The 18,721-nt window shown below is 47.1% G+C and overlaps 1 long non-coding RNA gene across 1 annotated transcript; it reads left to right on the top strand.

The window, feature by feature from the left end:
- Positions 1 to 15,274: 15,274 nt before the first annotated feature.
- On the top strand, positions 15,275 to 18,400 carry LOC127295667 (uncharacterized). Its single transcript, XR_007848007.2, has 5 exons — positions 15,275 to 15,751; positions 15,835 to 16,075; positions 16,165 to 16,274; positions 16,748 to 16,832; positions 18,152 to 18,400. It is a non-coding gene; the product is annotated as an uncharacterized lncRNA (long non-coding RNA).
- Positions 18,401 to 18,721: the final 321 nt, after the last annotated feature.

Below are 18,721 nucleotides of genomic sequence, written 5' to 3'. Positions count from 1 at the left end.
AAGCTTCCTGCAGCATGCCAAAGCCGGTGGGTCCGGCTGTGTCAAAGTTGGGGAAACTGTTAACCGATCCGGCTTCATAGCCAACCACATGGCCTATGGGCTATTCCTAAGGAAGAAATTGAACCAAGCTATCGAGACCGGTCGTGTGCCTCCTCCCAAGCCCAAGCCACCAAAGATTAAAGGTATGGGCAGCAAGAAGCAGAAGAAGTGGGACCGGGAGGAGGCGACAGGAAGAAGATGGTAAATATACTCCGTAACTGTTGTGCATGTTTGTTTCTCCTACTGCTTCAAAAGCAGCATCTTTTGTTGAACTCTGTTTATGTTTGCTGCTCAGCAGCGTTTGTGGTGAACCTATTAGCTTAATTAGGGGTTGTTGAACTATGTATGTGTTGAACCTTGCTTAATTAGGTTGTGTTGAACTCTGTTTGTGTTGGCGTGGGAAGGGGGGCATGATGCTACCCTGAATTTGCGGGACCTCCAAAAAACTTGCAAATACGAGTGATGCATCCAAAAGGAACAAAATTTTACATGGTAGACCCCAGTCTGAAAGCAAGAAATGCATTCGGGTCCTTAACAGCCACCGCCCGGATTGATCGGGGATTTTGCCTGCCTACCGCATGTGACTTGTGCTCACTGAAGTTTGGGACCTCACGCATGGGCACCACACGTAAGTGACAGACCTGTTGGTGTAAAAACTCGGGTGATTATTATACTGCATTAGTACAAAGTTTCCAATGGATTCAAGGGTTGGAAAGCCAAGTTAACTCATTTTCATGACTAAGAAGGAGCCAGGCTTACTTTTTCATTTTGATGTTTTAAACTTGTTTAAATCTTGGTCAAACAAAGGAATTGACCAGGATTCAAATGGGCATAGAAATTCAAAAAAGAAATAAAAAAACAAAGCACATAAGCTTCTTATGTCATATAGTAAGCATTAAAGTTGATCAACGAAGTATAGACATATTCAAACAATAAAAATCATGTATATACCCCCTAACCCTAAACTCTGTCTTATGAAGTCAAGCATGAAGAAAAGTGGTTATGGGTTTCAAACATGGAAATTAAAAAAACTCCCAAAAGCTCATTTTGGAGTGACTAAGAAGAATCCAGGCTTACCTTTTCATTTTCATGTTTTAAACTAGTTTAAATCTTGGTCAAACCTAGGATTTGACCAAGATTCAAATGGACATAACAAATTCAAAAAAATCAAAACCAAACACATATTCTTTTGATGTCATATAGTAAGCATTCAAGTTGATAAACAAAGTCTAGACATGTTAAAACAAGAAAAATCATGTATATACTTGGCCCCTAACCCTAAACTTTGTCTTATGAAGTCAAGCATTAAGAGTAGTGGTTTTGGGTTTCAAACATGGAAATTTTAAAAAACCTCCCAAAAGCTCCATTTTGGAGTGACTAAGAAGAATCTAGGCTTACTTCTCATTTTCATGTTTTAAACTGGTTTAAATCTTGGTCAAACCTAGGATTTGACCAAGATTCAAATGGGCATAACAAATTCAAAAAAAAGACCAAACACATAGTGTCTTCTGATGTCATATAGTAAGCATTCAAGTTGATAAACAAGGTCTAGACATATTCAAACCAGAAAAATCATGTATCTACCCCTACCCCTAAACTTTGTCTTATGAAGTCAAGCACGAAGAAATGTCATTTTGGGTTTCGAACATGGAAATTTTAAAAACCCTCCCAAAAGCTTCATTTTGGAGTGAATAAGAAGGATCCATACTTACTTTTCATTTTCATGTTTTGAACTTGTTTAAATATTGGTTAAACCTGCTAGGATTTGACCAAGATTCAAATGGGCATAAAAATTCAAAAAAAAAGAAATAAAAATTAAACCGAAAACCACTTCTCTTCGTGCTTGACTTCATTAGACAGAGTTTAGGGTTTGGGGTATATACATGATTTTTATTGTTTAAATATGTCTAGAATCCGTTGATCAACATGAATGCTTACTATAACTTAAGAAGCTTATGTGCTTTGGTTTTTCATTTTTTGAATTCTTTATTGAATTTTTATGCCCATTTGAATCTTGGTCAAATCCTAGGTTTGGACCAATAATTAAACAAGTTAGTAACATGAAAATGAAAAAGTAATCCTGGATCCTTCTTATTCACTCCAAAAATGAAGCTTTTGGTAGGGTTTTTGAATTTTCCATGTTTGAAACCCAAAACCATTCCTCTTATATGCTTGACTTCATATGACAGAATTTAGCGTTAGGGGGTAGATACATGATTTTTCTGGTTTGAATATGTCTAGACCTTGTTTATCAACTTGAATGCTTACTATAAACCAAAAATTCATGTATCTACCCCTAAGCCTAAATTATGCACAAAGAGAAGTGGTTTTGGGTTTCAAACCTGGATATTTCAAAAACCCTTCCAAAATCTTCATTTTGGAGTGAATAAGAAGGATCAAGGCTTAATTTTTCATTTTCATGTTTTAATCTTGTTTAAATCTTGGTCAAGCCTAGGATTTGACCAAGATTCAAATGGGCATAAAAATTCAAAATAAATCAAAATAAATGAAAAACCAAGGCACATAGTCTTCTTATGTCATATAGTAAGCATTCAATTAAGTTGATAAACAAGGTCTAGACATATTCAAACCAGAAAAATCATGTATCTACCCCTTAACCCTAAACTCTGTCTAATGAAGTCAAGCATGAAGAGAAGTGATTTTTGGTTTCAAACATGGAAATTTCAAAAACCCTCCCAAGAGCTTCATTTTGAAGTGACTAAGAAGCATACATGCTTACTTTTTCATATTCATGTTTTTAACTTTTTCAAATCTTGGTGGAACCAAGGATTTGACCAAGATTCAAATGGGTATAAAAATTCAAAAAAACAAGGTCTTCTTATGTTATATAGTAAGCATTCAATTAAGTTGATAAACAATGTCTAGACATATTCAAACCAGGAAAATCATGTATCTACCCCCTAACCCTAAACTTTGTCTTATGAAGTCAAGCATGCATGAAGAGAAGTGGTTTTTGGTTTCAAACATGGAAATTTCAAAAACCCTACCAAGATCTACATTTTGGAGTGACTAAGAAGGATATATGCTTAATTTTTCATATTCATGTTTTAAACTTGTTTAAATCATGGTCAAACCTAGGATTTGACCAAGATTCAAATGGGCATAAAAATTCAGAAAAAACACAAAATGAAAAATCAAGGCACATAGTAGTCTTCTTATGTCATATAGTAAGCATTCACTTAAGTTGATAAACAAGGTCTAGACATATTCAAACCGGAAAAATCATGTATCTACCCCCTATATATCCCTAAACCCTGACTTAATTATGAAGTCAAGCATGAAGAGAAGTGGTTTTTAGTTTTAAACATGGAAATTTCAAAAACCATCCCAAGAGCTTCATTTTTGTAACGGCCTAGGGTAGCACCCCCATTAGATTTTGTTTGTGTTTTTCTTTTTGTGCATCATCATGCATCATGCATCATATCATCCACATGATTTTAACAAAATTAAAATTATTTTAAATAAAAAACTATTTTTGTTTTCCCCTCTCATATGGTTTATGAAATAAACCTCCCCTATGTCTTTTCATTTAACCAAACCCTAAAACCAATACTACAAACCAAAATAAAATACCTTCAGATATTTTCCTATTTTAAAATAAAATTGGTTTTGTTCTATTTTGTTGTTGTAATAGTTTCCCAAGCAGTTTTAAAATAAAACATAAAAATAAAAACCCCTCACCCCTCCCTGGGCTCCCTCTCTCTCCCTGGCCCATCTTCTTTTTTTTCCACCGCAGCAACCCATCCGGCGGCCCAGTCTCTCTCTTCTCTCTTTGGCCCGAGTCCAGCCCACCTCCACACATCCAAGGGGTATCCCCTTCTCGTCTGTCCTCTTCCTGGACGAGTCACGCAGAAGGCGTGCTCGCCCTTCACCACCACGCTGTGGTCCTCCACCACCACCTGCTCCCATCCCCTCTCTTTATCCCTCTCCGGATCCAACCAAACCCTAGCTGCTTTCCCATCCCTTTCGCTGCCACCCCTCTCTTCTTCCTCCACCATCGTTCTCTCCAGGAAGGGAAACAGAAATAAGAAAACTCCACTGCAGCCACTGTCCTCGCCATGGCGCCATTGCAGCAGGCCACCCCGCGTCAAGCCAAGGGTACCAGGAGATCCGCTGCGTCGTCTTCTCCATCCTCATACAAGGGATCGACTTGGGAGGCCTTCAATCGTTGCCGAATTCGCCGATTCCTCACTCCGGCTGCCGACATCTTCTTCGAATTCCGGCCGTCTCCGACCTCCTCCTCCGTTTCTGAGCACACCGATGCGTTCCTGGTAACCTCCCACACCTCCTGGACCTCTTCTTTTTCTCCTTAGCTTCCTGGCATGGTTTCAGTGACCGTCCGTTTTGCTCACAGATGCCGTCGCCGGTGGCTTCTCCGGTGGTTCCCCGGCTCCAACTTGGCCTCGCTCAGACTCCCCTTTGACTTCCGCTTCGAACGCGCCGTCTCTTGCATCCTGGTTTGCCTCGAATCGCCGGATCGATGCTCCACTTGATCAATTTCCGCCATGGCTGCACCTTGGAAGCCGTCTCAGTATTCTGCCAGTTCTTCTAGAAGCGCACCAGTAAACAAACAGGATCAGCAATGTACCGTAGTGGTTTGTTCCCTGCAATTTAGTTGTTTGGTTCTGTGTTGAATTCCTGGTGGAGGCGAATTAATCCCTCTCCAAACCTTTTTCTTCTCCAGATCTGCCAATGGGCCTGGCCCGAGATCCGTCGGCTCAGTCCGTCGCCCGCCGCGTGACCAGAAGCTATCTGTTGCCCGCAGCAGGCCAGATCAGGCCCAGGACATTGCAGGTCCAGCCCATGCCTCTGTTTATTCTATCCCTTTTTGCAAATCTTGCATAATTCATATCTTTTAAACCGTAAGTCAAAACACAACATTTTATATATGAAAGTTGATCAGAAAAATGTGCAGAACATGAATATACCATCCATTCATCTGTTTGCATCTTGCATCATGTCACGTGTTGGTAGTCGTGCATGTTCATTTAACATATATGCGGAGTATTTCGGAACACCGACTAGGTTTTCCCTGCTCCGTTTAATATTGAAGTAGCGCAACCTTGCCATGATATGCCATGCTAATTCACCCTTAATTTTGACGGTAGAAATGCAACTCCAACCTAATTTGTGTGTCCGGGGTTCCGACTCCGATTAAATTGGATAAGATGCATTGCACCATCTATGCCATGTCATGCATATCATCATGAACATGCTGGATCTTCTTTATCCGTAGTTGTAAGACTTGCATACGTTGTGTGTTCCAGCATTTGCTTCTTCCCGGATAGGATCGCGAAGTGGTGTGGTGAGATACGACAAGTTCTCCGGATGTTCCTTGGCAAGCTTTAACAGGCAAGCATTTTCCCCTATACTCCTGTCCCTGCAGGAGTCGCTCACCTATTTTATTTTGCCTTCTCCCTCATGCTATCCTTAAGTTGCGTTCTTGTCACGTGTTCCTTCCACTTGTTACCTCAAGCAGCCTATATTGCCTCCACCAACCACCTACAGCTATTGTTTGGTTATCAGGTCTGCCTTGCGAGTCGTAGTGCATGCTAGTGCTGTTTTATCTCGTTACCGTTGCTGTTATCTTATCGGGATATGTTGGGTTGTTGGGAGGTTGTCACATGCTATATCAGTTGTTGGAGATACTGTTGACTGCCAAAACCCACCGGCGGGCAGCGACTGTCAACACAGGTAGAGCCGGGAAGAGCCTAGAGCTGCGGCTGGCTGAGACCCCTCCGAGCGACGGCCCGCAATGCTCTTCTGGTCACACGCGGCGATGCGAAGTGCAAGGGCGTGCCACCTGACCTATACCTGGTCAGGAAGGTGATGGGGATGCCTCGCTTAGTTTCCTGCATGGCATACACGTAAACATTAAATACGAGCCTCGATCGGCCCTCAGGTTATCCTGTGAATCGGCTCAAAGAGCCGATCCACCCATGATTCGTGCGGGGTGCACGAATACTTGGTGATCCTGCTTGATCAAGATAAAGCTAATTAGATCTACGACGATTTAGGGTTTTCACCGCATAATCGGATCATCCTACTCCAGGTTGGGCCTCGCGGCCACGCACGGTGCTCGTAAGCCGATCCTAAACAAGGCCAAACAACCAACATGACGTTGATCCTCGGAACATCCTGTTTAGGACTTGCGAACGCCACCCTACGTGCCGCTGGATCCTCCCCCCTTTGTAAGGCCTAACTATTGCAGATATTAAACTAATCCTTGCAGAGCAAGGAGCAATCGTAACGGATCAGATCTACTAAATAATGAACAAGCAGGGTGCCGCCCCCACACCTGAGATAGGTGTGAGGGCGGCTAGACATGCAAGGGCTGCACTACGTAAGCATGTTATATGAAGAACTATGCTAACCCGAACACATCTATGATAACTACGTTGCCCGCCATCAAAGACGCTTCAGTACGGGCAACGCATGAACAACGTGGAGCTTGTGCTGCCTAGATCGCAAGATGCGATCTAGGCAGCATGTCGCTTACCTGATTGAAACCCTCGAGACGAAGGAGTTGGCGATGCGCCGAGATTGGTTTGTTTTGGGGTGAACGTTGTGTTGTTGTTTATTCCATAAACCCTAGATACATATTTATAGTCCAGGGGACTTTCTAACGTGGGAATATCCCACCGTGCACGATACAAACTCTAATCTTGATCTAAGATACAATCTACTATAATTAAAGATACACGGGCAACCTAGCCCAAATTCTCTGTGCAAGGCCGCTTCAGAAATCTTCCACGTGTAGTCTTCCAAGCCCATCTCTCTTACGGCCCACCTCTGGATTTGTCCAAAATCTGGTGATAACACATGCCCCCCTGGTTTTGGAAATAACATTTCCAAAATCATTATGCTTTCCTTTCGAAGGGTCATGTCGTGGCAGAACAGAGCCATTTGCAGCATCCGTCATCATTATGCCCTGTCCTCTCAGCTTCTCTGCAAAAATTGACAGCTCTGACATTACCCCTTCGGAAACTGTAATGGCAGTAATTCCCACCAGGTTTCTCATTATTTAACCGTGCCGACTGATTAGTTATCTTTATCTCCTTCCTCTGTTCCAGCCATCGGCACCCCCAAAAAACCCTTCTGCGCACCATGTCTTCTTCTTCCTCTGCCTCGTCGGGACTTTCCTTCGAGTCCTCCTCTCCCGAGCCGATGCCAGCACCGAGCCCACAAGAGGTCCATGCGGCCAACATCCGCCGCGCCATTGAGGCCGGGGAGGAGTCAAACCATGACTTCTCCATCTGGTCCGAGGACGACCAGTCCTCGACGGACGGGGAGAGTGACCTCCGCTTCCTCGCCAACGGGGAATCGGAGGAGGAGAGCGATGACGATCGCTTCTCCTGGGATGACTTTACCTCCTCCGAGGTGAAGGAGGAGGAAGAGGAGGAGGAGGATGACGACGACAGCCCCTCCGACGAGCCGCCGGCCAAGCGCCATTGCCCCTGGCCAGGGAATCTCAGTGATTATGATAGCGACGATGACGACGACGACGTGGAGGACGAGGACAACAAAGGTCCTGCCGGCGGCTGCTACAGCAGCGACGACGAGCCCGCCGGGAGCAGCGCTGACAGCGCTGACGACGGTGACGACGAGGGCAGTGACGGCCCGTAGAATAGGACCTCTAGAATAGGATCAGCAACAGTAGACGGGGCAATGTATCCCCTTAGTACTCCCTTTTGAGAGCAATCAGCTCTTCTATGTAAGAAATCTGGTTTATCAATGAAGAACTTTTCCCCAATTTGATTTTGCCGATTTCTTCAGAGTTTAATTGAGCCGATTCCCTCATCTGCTGACCCCGCCGATCGTCACTTAGCCAATGCCCAACGAGCCGATGACAACGCACCAGTATCTTAATGCCTCATCCCTTTGAGCTCTGGCGGACAACTAGGCAGATCGACGTTCTCACGAGAGCCCCAGAACCACTGCCGACACGACTTGCTCCTGAAGTCGATACCACTGGGTTTTCAGCCCGATGAAATCTCAATCGGCTTCTTAAGAACGGAAAATTCTACGCCAGCAGTTGCCCCCCGAGCCTCTATCAAGGCGAGCATATCAGTGGACTAACCAAATGTGTCGCCGTCGGTTCCCAAGTCATGATGCGGAACCAGCCGATTTCAGCAAAATCGGCTCTCCAGAGCAGAGAACCTTCAGGGTGAGCTGCCCCCCGAGCTTCTTCAGTCCACTTTTCGCGCCTTGCAGGTCAGGTCGGCTCCTTCCCTGTGGTGGATCTGATGCAACCCATCCTTAACCTGATCTGCACATTACTCGCAAAAGGAAACCAGAGGTTCTCGAAGAGAAAATCGAAGTCATCAAGCCACTCAACTGAGGAGCTCTTCCATTAGAATCTCTCTTCGTGACTCCCTTCCTGCTCCATTGACCCTTTCCGCTCATAACAGCTGTACCTCTTGAGTCGATGGCCACGTATCTGCATCGGCTAAACTTTTTGTGTTTTTATTTTTTTTATTTGGCCGATTTTTCCGAATCGGCCCCCAATATTCCACTGCACGCATGTCTGCACATGTTTATCTGCATATGTTCATCTGACTATATGCCCCCCGAGCCGAATCTGCCAAATGACTGCAGATATCGGCTTTCATGGTTAGTCAGGGCACTGCACTTGTACGTCGGCTTCGCAAAGATTCATGCTGACTTTCATCTGCCGACGTGGCCGCTGCCCAGTAGATCATTGCTGACCACAAACAGAATATGTGCAGAAGATAATTTTGGCCGATTGCTGGAATCGGCCTCCACATTGCTTGTTCGATGAAGGTTTTGTAATGTTCCTCCATAAATTTTTTTGGGGCCGATCACAAGGATCAGCCTCACCCGGTTTGCTCATTGTTTTAATCTTGCTACTCGGTTAGGCTGGATAAAACTAACCCAACCTCTGACTTGATGCGCCTGCTGTCATCCACCTTGAGTGCATCGTATAATCGTGGAGCACTAAGCTCTGTCGGCAAGACAAGCACCATGTTTGTGCCAGCCGATGTTTCATCATCGGCTTTCTTTTGCTTGGGACGCCACTCCATTCTCCGTGGACGACCCTCCTCATCCAGGGCTCGCTGAACCTTTGCAGCCAGATCAGGCCGTGCCTTCCTTAGCGTAAGCAGGTATAACCTTTCGGCTTCCTCCAGGCCGCGCAACCGCTGAACCCTGCGTTTTTGTGAACGGCTGAGTCCGTCAGGGCACCACCTTGGACGGTGGTACCTGTCTTCTTCTTCTTCTAGTCCCTCGTCTTCGGAATCCTCAAGATCTGCCCAACGAGGTGACTCAGCATGTTTGCTCTGTGGCGGGAGAGGCCCTAAGCGCTCAAACACAGACACGTTGGCTGCCTCCTTCTTCTTCTTGTTGCATTCTGGGCAATTGCCGATTGTGGGCAATCGGCTCATTCCTGAATCCCAGCAGTGTCTGAAGAAAGGGCAGTCCCAAGTGTCCGGCGTTGTCATCTTGCTCCCTTGACTTGTCCGTGGCACGGCGCTCGTGCTCCTCCTCATCGCGATCCTGCCGACGATGTCTTCTCGGCTTCTCTAGCGCACGATCTCCTTCATCATCATAGTTGGACCGTCGGCGTTGGTCATACTGACTCACATATTTGTTGAGGAGGTGATCAGAGAGAGGTCGTTGATATCTTATGTTCTTCACTTCTCCCTCTGTGACGTAGCGCTTGCCATCATGATGGAGCCGATCGCGTGGAGCGGCCTCCTCTGTGTCCTTGCTATGAGAGCAGCTGCCCTCATCTCCATCTTTGCCAGAGTGGTTCCCAGGTCCTACCATGTTGATGCTGAACGTGGGACCTGGCTGGCAACCCTCAGGGTAGATGACTTCTACCATGTTAACGGCGGGGAAGGGCTGGGTGTCTACCTTCATGGCGTACTGGTTGAAAATTAGACGCCCCTTCTCTATCGCCGCTTGGATGTGCTGACGCCACACCCTGCAGTCGTTGGTAGCATGGGAGAGCGAGTTGTGGAATTTGCAGTACGGTTTTCCGTTTAGCTCTTGCGCCGTGGGGAACTTGAGACCTTCAGGAATCGTCAACTGTTTCTCCTTGAGCAGGAGGTCGAAGATTTGTTCAGTCTTGGTCACGTCAAAATCAAATCCCCTGGGCGGCCCCGGTGGCTTTACCCATTTGCAGGACACGGGGGTTCCTCCCCGAGTCCACTCAGCCACTGCTACTTCTTGGTCTCCCGCAGGCACTTCACCTTCCTCTGTATCGACCATGACTACTGCACGCTTGAACTTGTCTTGGTACAGGTCTGGGTGGCGCTGTTCATATGCTGATAATTTCTGAACCATGTGCGCCAGCGAGGGATAAACTGCTTGGGAGGCCATGTCCTTGAGCTGTGTTGCAAGGCCAGCTACTGCCAACTCGACTGCTTCCTTTTCAGTTATACGAACCGAATAACATCGGGTCCGAAGATTCCTCACGGGCTGGATGTACTCTGTCACCGGTGCTCCGCGCTTCGACGTAGTTGTGCTAGATCGGCAATGCTAGACTCGGAAGCTTCTGAATGGTATTGCATATGGAACTGTTCTTCCAATTGCTTCCAAGACTGGATGGAGTTTGCTGGCAAAGAGGTATACCATCCAAAAGCCGATCCTGTGAGGGACTGCGAAAAGAGCCTCACGCGTAGCTGATCCGACACTGAAGCCGGTCCTAGTTGCGCCAAATATCGGCCGATGTGCTCGATGGAGCTGGAGCCATCCGATCCACTGAATTTGGAGAAGTCAGGGAGCCGATATTTAGGTGGCAGCGGGATCATCTCGTACTCGTCGGGGTACGGCTTGGAATAGCCGATTGCCCTTCTTTTCGGCACCATGCCGAACTGGTCTCTCAGTATGGTACTGATCTGATCCGCCGTCGTGCTTTGGCTGCAGGAGATGTACTCGAAGATTCGCCGGGTGGCGTACTTAGCCAGCCATGTTTGCTTTTCCAGCTCGAGCCAACCGCAGAGCTGGGCTCGGGAGTTTCGTCGGGGTGGCGTACTTAGTTAGCCACGTCTGCTTCTCAAGCTCTGTTGCTGACGTTCCTCCTGTTTGCGCCGGAGTCCCTGACGTTGTGGCCTGGTTTGAGAGTGGCCAGTTGCCACAATCTGGCACATACGTGCACGCGTATCCTTGAGGGATCTCCTTGGGCGCCTCAGCCAAGAACTGGTAGTCACTAGGGTCACCACCGATCTTGTAGACGACGAATGCCGGTGTAGCCGGCACTTCAGCTGGTGCTGCCAACGCATATGGCAGCGGTGGACGGGACTGGAGTGGCAACTCTCCTTGATGCGTCCCGAGAGCTGGTCCTGACGGCGAGTGCTGGTGGCTCATGATCTCCTGGATCACGCGCAGAGCAAGACGCTCCAACACGTTGACCAAGTTTTCAGAGTGGCGGTGTAGCGAGTGAGCCACCAAGTAGTTGATCTCCTGCCGTAGGCCCCTGGTGCGTTCCTCCGACGGGGCAGAGAGATCTATCCCATCGAGTGCACCTTGTGGTGAGAATCCCTTCCATCTGATGCCATGGGTACGGGTTCTCTGAAAAGAGCCGATGAGGTCGGCTTCGAGGGTGACCTTGATCTCGTCATATTTCTTCTTGAGCTCGGCAGGTAACTCCTCGTAGGTGACTGGCGTGCCGTCCGCCGCCATCTCAGATGTAGATGGCGATGTGGTTGATGTAGATGATTGTCCCACCGGGCGTGCCAGAATGTGTTGACTGCCAAAACCCACCGGCGGGCAGCGACTGTCAACACAGGTAGAGCCGGGAAGAGCCTAGAGCTGCGGCTGGCTGAGACCCCTCCGAGCGACGGCCCGCAATGCTCTTCTGGTCACACGCGGCGATGCGAAGTGCAAGGGCGTGCCACCTGACCTATACCTGGTCAGGAAGGTGATGGGGATACCTCGCTTAGTTTCCTGCATGGCATACACGTAAACATTAAATACGAGCCTCGATCGGCCCTCAGGTTATCCTGTGAATCGGCTCAAAGAGCCGATCCACCCATGATTCGTGCGGGGTGCACGAATACTTGGTGATCCTGCTTGATCAAGATAAAGCTAATTAGATCTACGATGATTTAGGGTTTTCACCGCATAATCGGATCATCCTACTCCAGGTTGGGCCTCGCGGCCACGCACGGTGCTCGTAAGCCGATCCTAAACAAGGCCAAACAACCAACATGACGTTGATCCTCGGAACATCCTGTTTAGGACTTGCGAACGCCACCCTACGTGCCGCTGGATCCTCCCCCCCTTTGTAAGGCCTAACTATTGCAGATATTAAACTAATCCTTGCAGAGCAAGGAGCAATCGTAACGGATCAGATCTACTAAATAATGAACAAGCAGGGTGCCGCCCCCACACCTGAGATAGGTGTGAGGGCGGCTAGACATGCAAGGGCTGCACTACGTAAGCATGTTATACGAAGAACTATGCTAACCCGAACACATCTATGATAACTACGTTGCCCGCCATCAAAGACGCTTCAGTACGGGCAACGCATGAACAACGTGGAGCTTGTGCTGCCTAGATCGCAAGATGCGATCTAGGCAGCATGTCGCTTACCTGATTGAAACCCTCGAGACGAAGGAGTTGGCGATGCGCCGAGATTGGTTTGTTTTGGGGTGAACGTTGTGTTGTTGTTTATTCCATAAACCCTAGATACATATTTATAGTCCAGGGGACTTTCTAACGTGGGAATATCCCACCGTGCACGATACAAACTCTAATCTTGATCTAAGATACAATCTACTATAATTAAAGATACACGGGCAACCTAGCCCAAATTCTCCGTGCAAGGCCGCTTCAGAAATCTTCCACGTGTAGTCTTCCAAGCCCATCTCTCTTACGGCCCACCTCTGGATTTGTCCAAAATCTGGTGATAACAGATACACATGCTTTACTTAATTGTTAACAACTAAAATTGTAAGCAAAGGCATCTGTGAGCCCCTTTGCGAAAGCATCGGAACTTTGACTTGCTAATGTCCCCTAGGACCCGAGTTCTTGTTATCTGTTCCGAGACTGAGCGCTCTACCCATGCGTGGGGATTCACTGGGACCCCCCTCACCCATTACCTTTTCTCGAGTTAGTTGAAAAGGGGGCCACAACCTTGGTTTTATTTGGCGCATGCATGTTTATATACTGTTGCCTTCGGGTGTTTACTTCCTGTTGCCTTCGGGTGTTTATATTCTGTACTGTACCCCGCGGGACATTTAGCGAAGCGTGTGGTTTGCACGCCTAGCCGCCGACGCAAACCCTGAGTCCGTCTCGGAGTACGGCCGGACTTCGTCACGGGTAGCTTAGTCGGGTGGCCCCTCTAGACTTTCTTGTTGAACCGGGAACGGTCTTGTTGTGAGACATCCACCTGTCGTAAGTGGGTCGAGCATGCGTATGGTTACATTTGGGCAACCCAGCAGGGTGTACATCTTATCGATAAGCCGTGTCCGCGGTTATGGACGACTTGGAATTGCATAGCTTGATCATAGAACAACTTACACCGTTATCTTGTTGCTAATAATCTGATAATAACTTGCGTAGTAATATAGCCTTACTACAACCGTTACCCAATAAAACTTGTCCACCGTTGAGTGCCTTTTACATTGCCTCTTCGCAATTGTTGGAGGGGATATGTGTAATCGGCTGGGTTATGTTTGTGTAGTATTTTATCTGTTACCTTATGCGCTCTCTCACCTTCTCTGATTAGACGAATGTTGTAGAGTGTCTCTATAGGTTTTTAGTGCTTGCGCTGCCGCTTAACCCCACCATATTGCCTATGACGTTCCTCTTGCGTCCTCTAAGTCCCCTGCGTGCCTCAAGTACAAAGGACGACTGGTTGACGAATGCTTATACGTCTTGAAGTCTTGTTAAGTACGAACCCGTACTTATTGCTGCTTCTACGGGATATAACCGGGCAGGTATGAAGATATGTTCGATGAAGACGACGTTAGCAAGGTTACCCTTCTGGCTTGGCCTGGGCAGGGTTATGGACGCCACTGGTTATCTTCAGGACTCTTAGTCCAATTTGCATCTTGTCCGTACTCGGATGTATTCGATCTTCTGTATGATTTGGATCTTTGTATTGTATATTTGTATCTTGACTCGTTGGAGTCATTGTTGTAATATATGTATCTTGTGGGCTCTATTGTAATCCTGTTGTAATGTTACCGCTCGTGTTAATTCCTCTGGCATCACGTGTGTGATTCTTCGCGCACGTCGTGTCGGAGGGCGTCTCTAAATTGATATCGTGCGGATTTCGGTGGGATCGCTGGAATCCTCAGGATACCGGTTCCGGGGCGTCACAAGTTGGTATCAGAGCCTCAGGTTGACGGTACCCCACTAGTCCAGCCTGTAGGATAACCTTGCCAACGGTCGTTGAGTTTAGAGAGTCCAAACTATTTTTTAAAACTCGTTCGATAGTTCTGATTAGCTCTTAATTTTCTCCTTATCTTAATTCTTTCTCCTCTTACCTATGCGAGTTTTGAGTCTTCTCTCTTACCCGAGTTCTCTGAGTCTTAGGTTCCGACGCGGGTTGGACGATCTGTGCCCTTATCCTATTAGGTACGATCTTCGGAGGATCCGACAGAAGCGCATCATCGACAGCAGAACAACGACTTCTTGTTGGTGGTGTCGACCATTCTACATGGAGCAAGAACTCTTGTTAGTGGTGTCGAGGAGATCGACACGTCACCTGAAGATCCGATAGTTCACCTCTCTCCCCCGTACCTTGAGGTGGAACCTCGGGGCGAGGTTCCTTGTTAGTGGTGTCGATTGTAACGGCCCAGGGTAGCACCCCCATTAGATTTTGTTTGTGTTTTTCTTTTTGTGCATCATCATGCATCATGCATCATATCATCCACATGATTTTAACAAAATTAAAATTATTTTAAATAAAAAACTATTTTTGTTTTCCCCTCTCATATGGTTTATGAAATAAACCTCCCCTATGTCTTTTCATTTAACCAAACCCTAAAACCAATACTACAAACCAAAATAAAATACCTTCAGATATTTTCCTATTTTAAAATAAAATTGGTTTTGTTCTATTTTGTTGTTGTAATAGTTTCCCAAGCAGTTTTAAAATAAAACATAAAAATAAAAAACCCCTCACCCCTCCCTGGGCTCCCTCTCTCTCCCTAGCCCATCTTCTATTTTTTTCCACCGCAGCAACCCATCCGGCGGCCCAGTCTCTCTCTTCTCTCTCTGGCCCGAGTCCAGCCCACCTCCACACATCGAAGGGGTATCCCCTTCTCGTCTGTCCTCTTCCTGGACGAGTCACGCAGAAGGCGTGCTCGCCCTTCGCCACCACGCTGTGGTCCTCCACCACCACCTGCTCCCATCCCCTCTCTTTATCCCTCTCCGGATCCAACCAAACCCTAGCTGCTTTCCCATCCCTTGCGCCGCCACCCCTCTCTTCTTCCTCCACCATCGTCCTCTCCAGGAAGGGAAACAGAAATAAGAAAACTCCACTGCAGCCACCGTCCTCGCCATGGCGCCATCGCAGCAGGCCACCCCGCGTCAAGCCAAGGGTACCAGGAGATCCGCTGCGTCGTCCTCTCCATCCTCATACAAGGAATCGACTTGGGAGGCCTTCAATTGTCGCCGAATTCACCGAATCCTCACTCCGGCTGCCGGCATCTTCTTCGAATTCCGGCCGTCTCCGTCCTCCTCCTCCGTTTCTGAGCACACCGATGCGTTCCTGGTAACCTCCCGCACCTCCTGGACCTCTTCTTTTTCTCCTTAGCTTCCTGGCATGGTTTCGGTGACCGTCCGTTTTGCTCACAGATGCCGTCGCCGGTGGCTTCTCCGGTGGTTCCCCGGCTCCAACTTGGCCTCGCTCAGACTCCCCTTTGACTTCCGGTTCGAACGCGCCGTCTCTCGCATCCTGGTTTGCCTCGAATCGCCGGATCGATGCTCCACTTGATCAATTTCCGCCATGGCTGCACCTTGGAAGCCGTCTCAGTATTCTGCCAGTTCTTCTAGAAGCGCACCAGTAAACAAACAGGATCAGCAATGTACCGTAGTGGTTTGTTCCCTGCAATTTAGTTGTTTGGTTCTGTGTTCAATTCCCGGTGGAGGCGAATTAATCCCTCTCCAAACCTTTTTCTTCTCCAGATCTGCCAATGGGCCTGGCCCGAGATCCGTCGGCTCAGTCCGTCGCCCGCCGCGTGACCAGAAGCTATCTGTCGCCCGCAGTAGGCCAGATCAGGCCCAGGACATTGCAGGTCCAGCCCATGCCTCTGTTTATCCTATCCCTTTTTGCAAATCTTGCATAATTCATATCTTTTAAACCGTAAATCAAAACACAACATTTTATATATGAAAGTTGATCAAAAAAATGTGCAGAACATGAATATACCATCCATTCATCTGTTTGCATCATGCATCATGTCACATGTTGGTAGTCGTGCATGTTCATCTAACATATATGCGGAGTATTTCGGAACACCAACTATGTTTTCCCCGCTCCGTTTAATATTGAAGTAGCGCAACCTTGCCATGATATGCCATGCTAATTCACCCTTAAATTTGCCAGTAGAAATGCAACTCCAACCTAATTTGTGTGTCCGGGGTTCTGACTCCGATTAAATTGGATAAGATGCATTGCACCATCTATGCCATGTCATGCATATCATCATGAACATGCTGGATCTTCTTTATCCGTAGTTGTAAGACTTGCATACGTTGTGTGTTCCAGCATTTGCTTCTTCCCGGATAGGATCGCGAAGTGGTGTGGTGAGATACGACAAGTTTTCCGGATGTTCCTCGGCAAGCTTTAACAGGCAAGCATTTTCCCCTATACTCCTGTCCCTGCAGGAGTCGCTCACCTATTTTATTTTGCCTTCTCCCTCATGCTATCCTTAAGTTGCGTTCTTATCACGTGTCCCTTCCACTTGTTACCTCAAGCAGCCTATATTGCCTCCACCAACCACCTACAGCTATTGTTTGGTTATCAGGTCTGCCTTGCGAGTCGTAGTGCATGCTAGTGCTGTTTTTTCTCGTTACCGTTGCTGTTATCTTATCGGGATATGTTGGGTTGTTGGGAGGTTGTCACATGCTATATCAGTTGTTGGAGATACACATGCTTTACTTAATTGTTAACAACTAAAATTGTAAGCAGAGGCATCTGTGAGCCCCTTTGCGAAAGCATCGGAACTTTGACTTGCTAATGTCCCCTAGAACCCGAGTTCTTGTTATCTGTTCCGAGACTGAGCGCTCTACCCATGCGTGGGGATTCACTGGGACCCCCCTCACCCATTACCTTTTCTCGAGTTAGTTGAAAAGGGGGCCACAACCTTGGTTTTATTTGGCGCATGCATGTTTATATACTGTTGCCTTCGGGTGTTTACTTCCTATTGCCTTCGGGTGTTTATATTCTGTACTGTACCCCGCGGGACGTTTAGCGATGCGTGTGGTTTGCACGCCTAGCCGCCGACGCAAACCCTGAGTCCGTCTCGGAGTACGGCCGGACTTCGTCACGGGTAGCTTAGTCGGGCGGCCCCCTAGACTTTCTTGTTGAACTGGGAACGGTCTTGTTGTGAGACATCCACCTGTCATAAGTGGGTCGAGCATGCGTATGGTTACATTTGGGCAACCCCTGCAGGGTGTACATCTTATCGATAAGCCGTGTCCACGGTTATGGACGACTTGGAATTGCATAGCTTGATCGTAGAACAACTTACACCGTTATCTTGTTGCTAATAATCTGATAATAACTTGCGTAGTAATATAGCCTTACTACAACCGTTACCCAATAAAACTTGTCCATCGTTGAGTGCCTTTTACATTGCCTCTTTGCAATTGTTGGAGGGGATATGTGTAATCGGCTGGGTTATGTTTGTGTAGTATTTTATCTGTTACCTTATGCGCTCTCTCACCTTCTCTGATTAGACGAATGTTGTAGAGTGTCTCTATAGGTTTTTAGTGCTTGCGCTGCCGCTTAACCCCACCATATTGCCTATGACGTTCCTCTTGCGTCCTCTAAGTCCCCTGCGTGCCTCAAGTACAAAGGACGACTGGTTGACGAATGCTTATACGTCTTGAAGTCTTGTTAAGTACGAACCCGTACTTATTGCTGCTTCTACGGGATATAACCGGGCAGGTATGAAGATATGTTTGATGAAGACGACGTTAGCAAGGTTACCCTTCCGGCTTGGCCTGGGCAGGGTTATGGACGCCACTGGTTATCTTCAGGACTCTTAGTCCAATTTGCAGCTTGTCCGTACTCGGATGTATTCGATCTTCTGTATGATTTGGATCTTTGTATTGTATATTTGTATCTTGACTCGTTGAAGTCGTTGTTGTAATATATGTATCTTGTGGGCTCTATTGTAATCCTGTTGTAATGTTACCGCTCGTGTTAATTCCTCTGGCATCACGTGTGTGTTTCTTCACGCACGTCGTGTCGGAGGGCGTCTCTGAATCGATATCGTGCGGATTTCGGCGGGATCGCTGGAATCCTCTGGATACCGGTTCCGGGGCGTCACAATTTTGGAGTGACTTAAGAAGCATACATGCTTACTTTTTCATATTCATGTTTTAAACTTGTTCAAATCTTGGTTAAGAAACCTAGGATTTGACGAAGATTCAAATGGGTATAAAAAATTAAAACCAAGGTCTGCTCATGTCATATAGTAAGCATTCAATTAAGTTGATAAACAAGGTCTAGATA

Source organism: Lolium perenne, chromosome 1 (genome assembly GCF_019359855.2).
Source record: "Lolium perenne isolate Kyuss_39 chromosome 1, Kyuss_2.0, whole genome shotgun sequence".
Taxonomy (NCBI): domain Eukaryota; kingdom Viridiplantae; phylum Streptophyta; class Magnoliopsida; order Poales; family Poaceae; genus Lolium; species Lolium perenne.
This window is presented reverse-complemented; position numbering and strand designations above follow the sequence as displayed.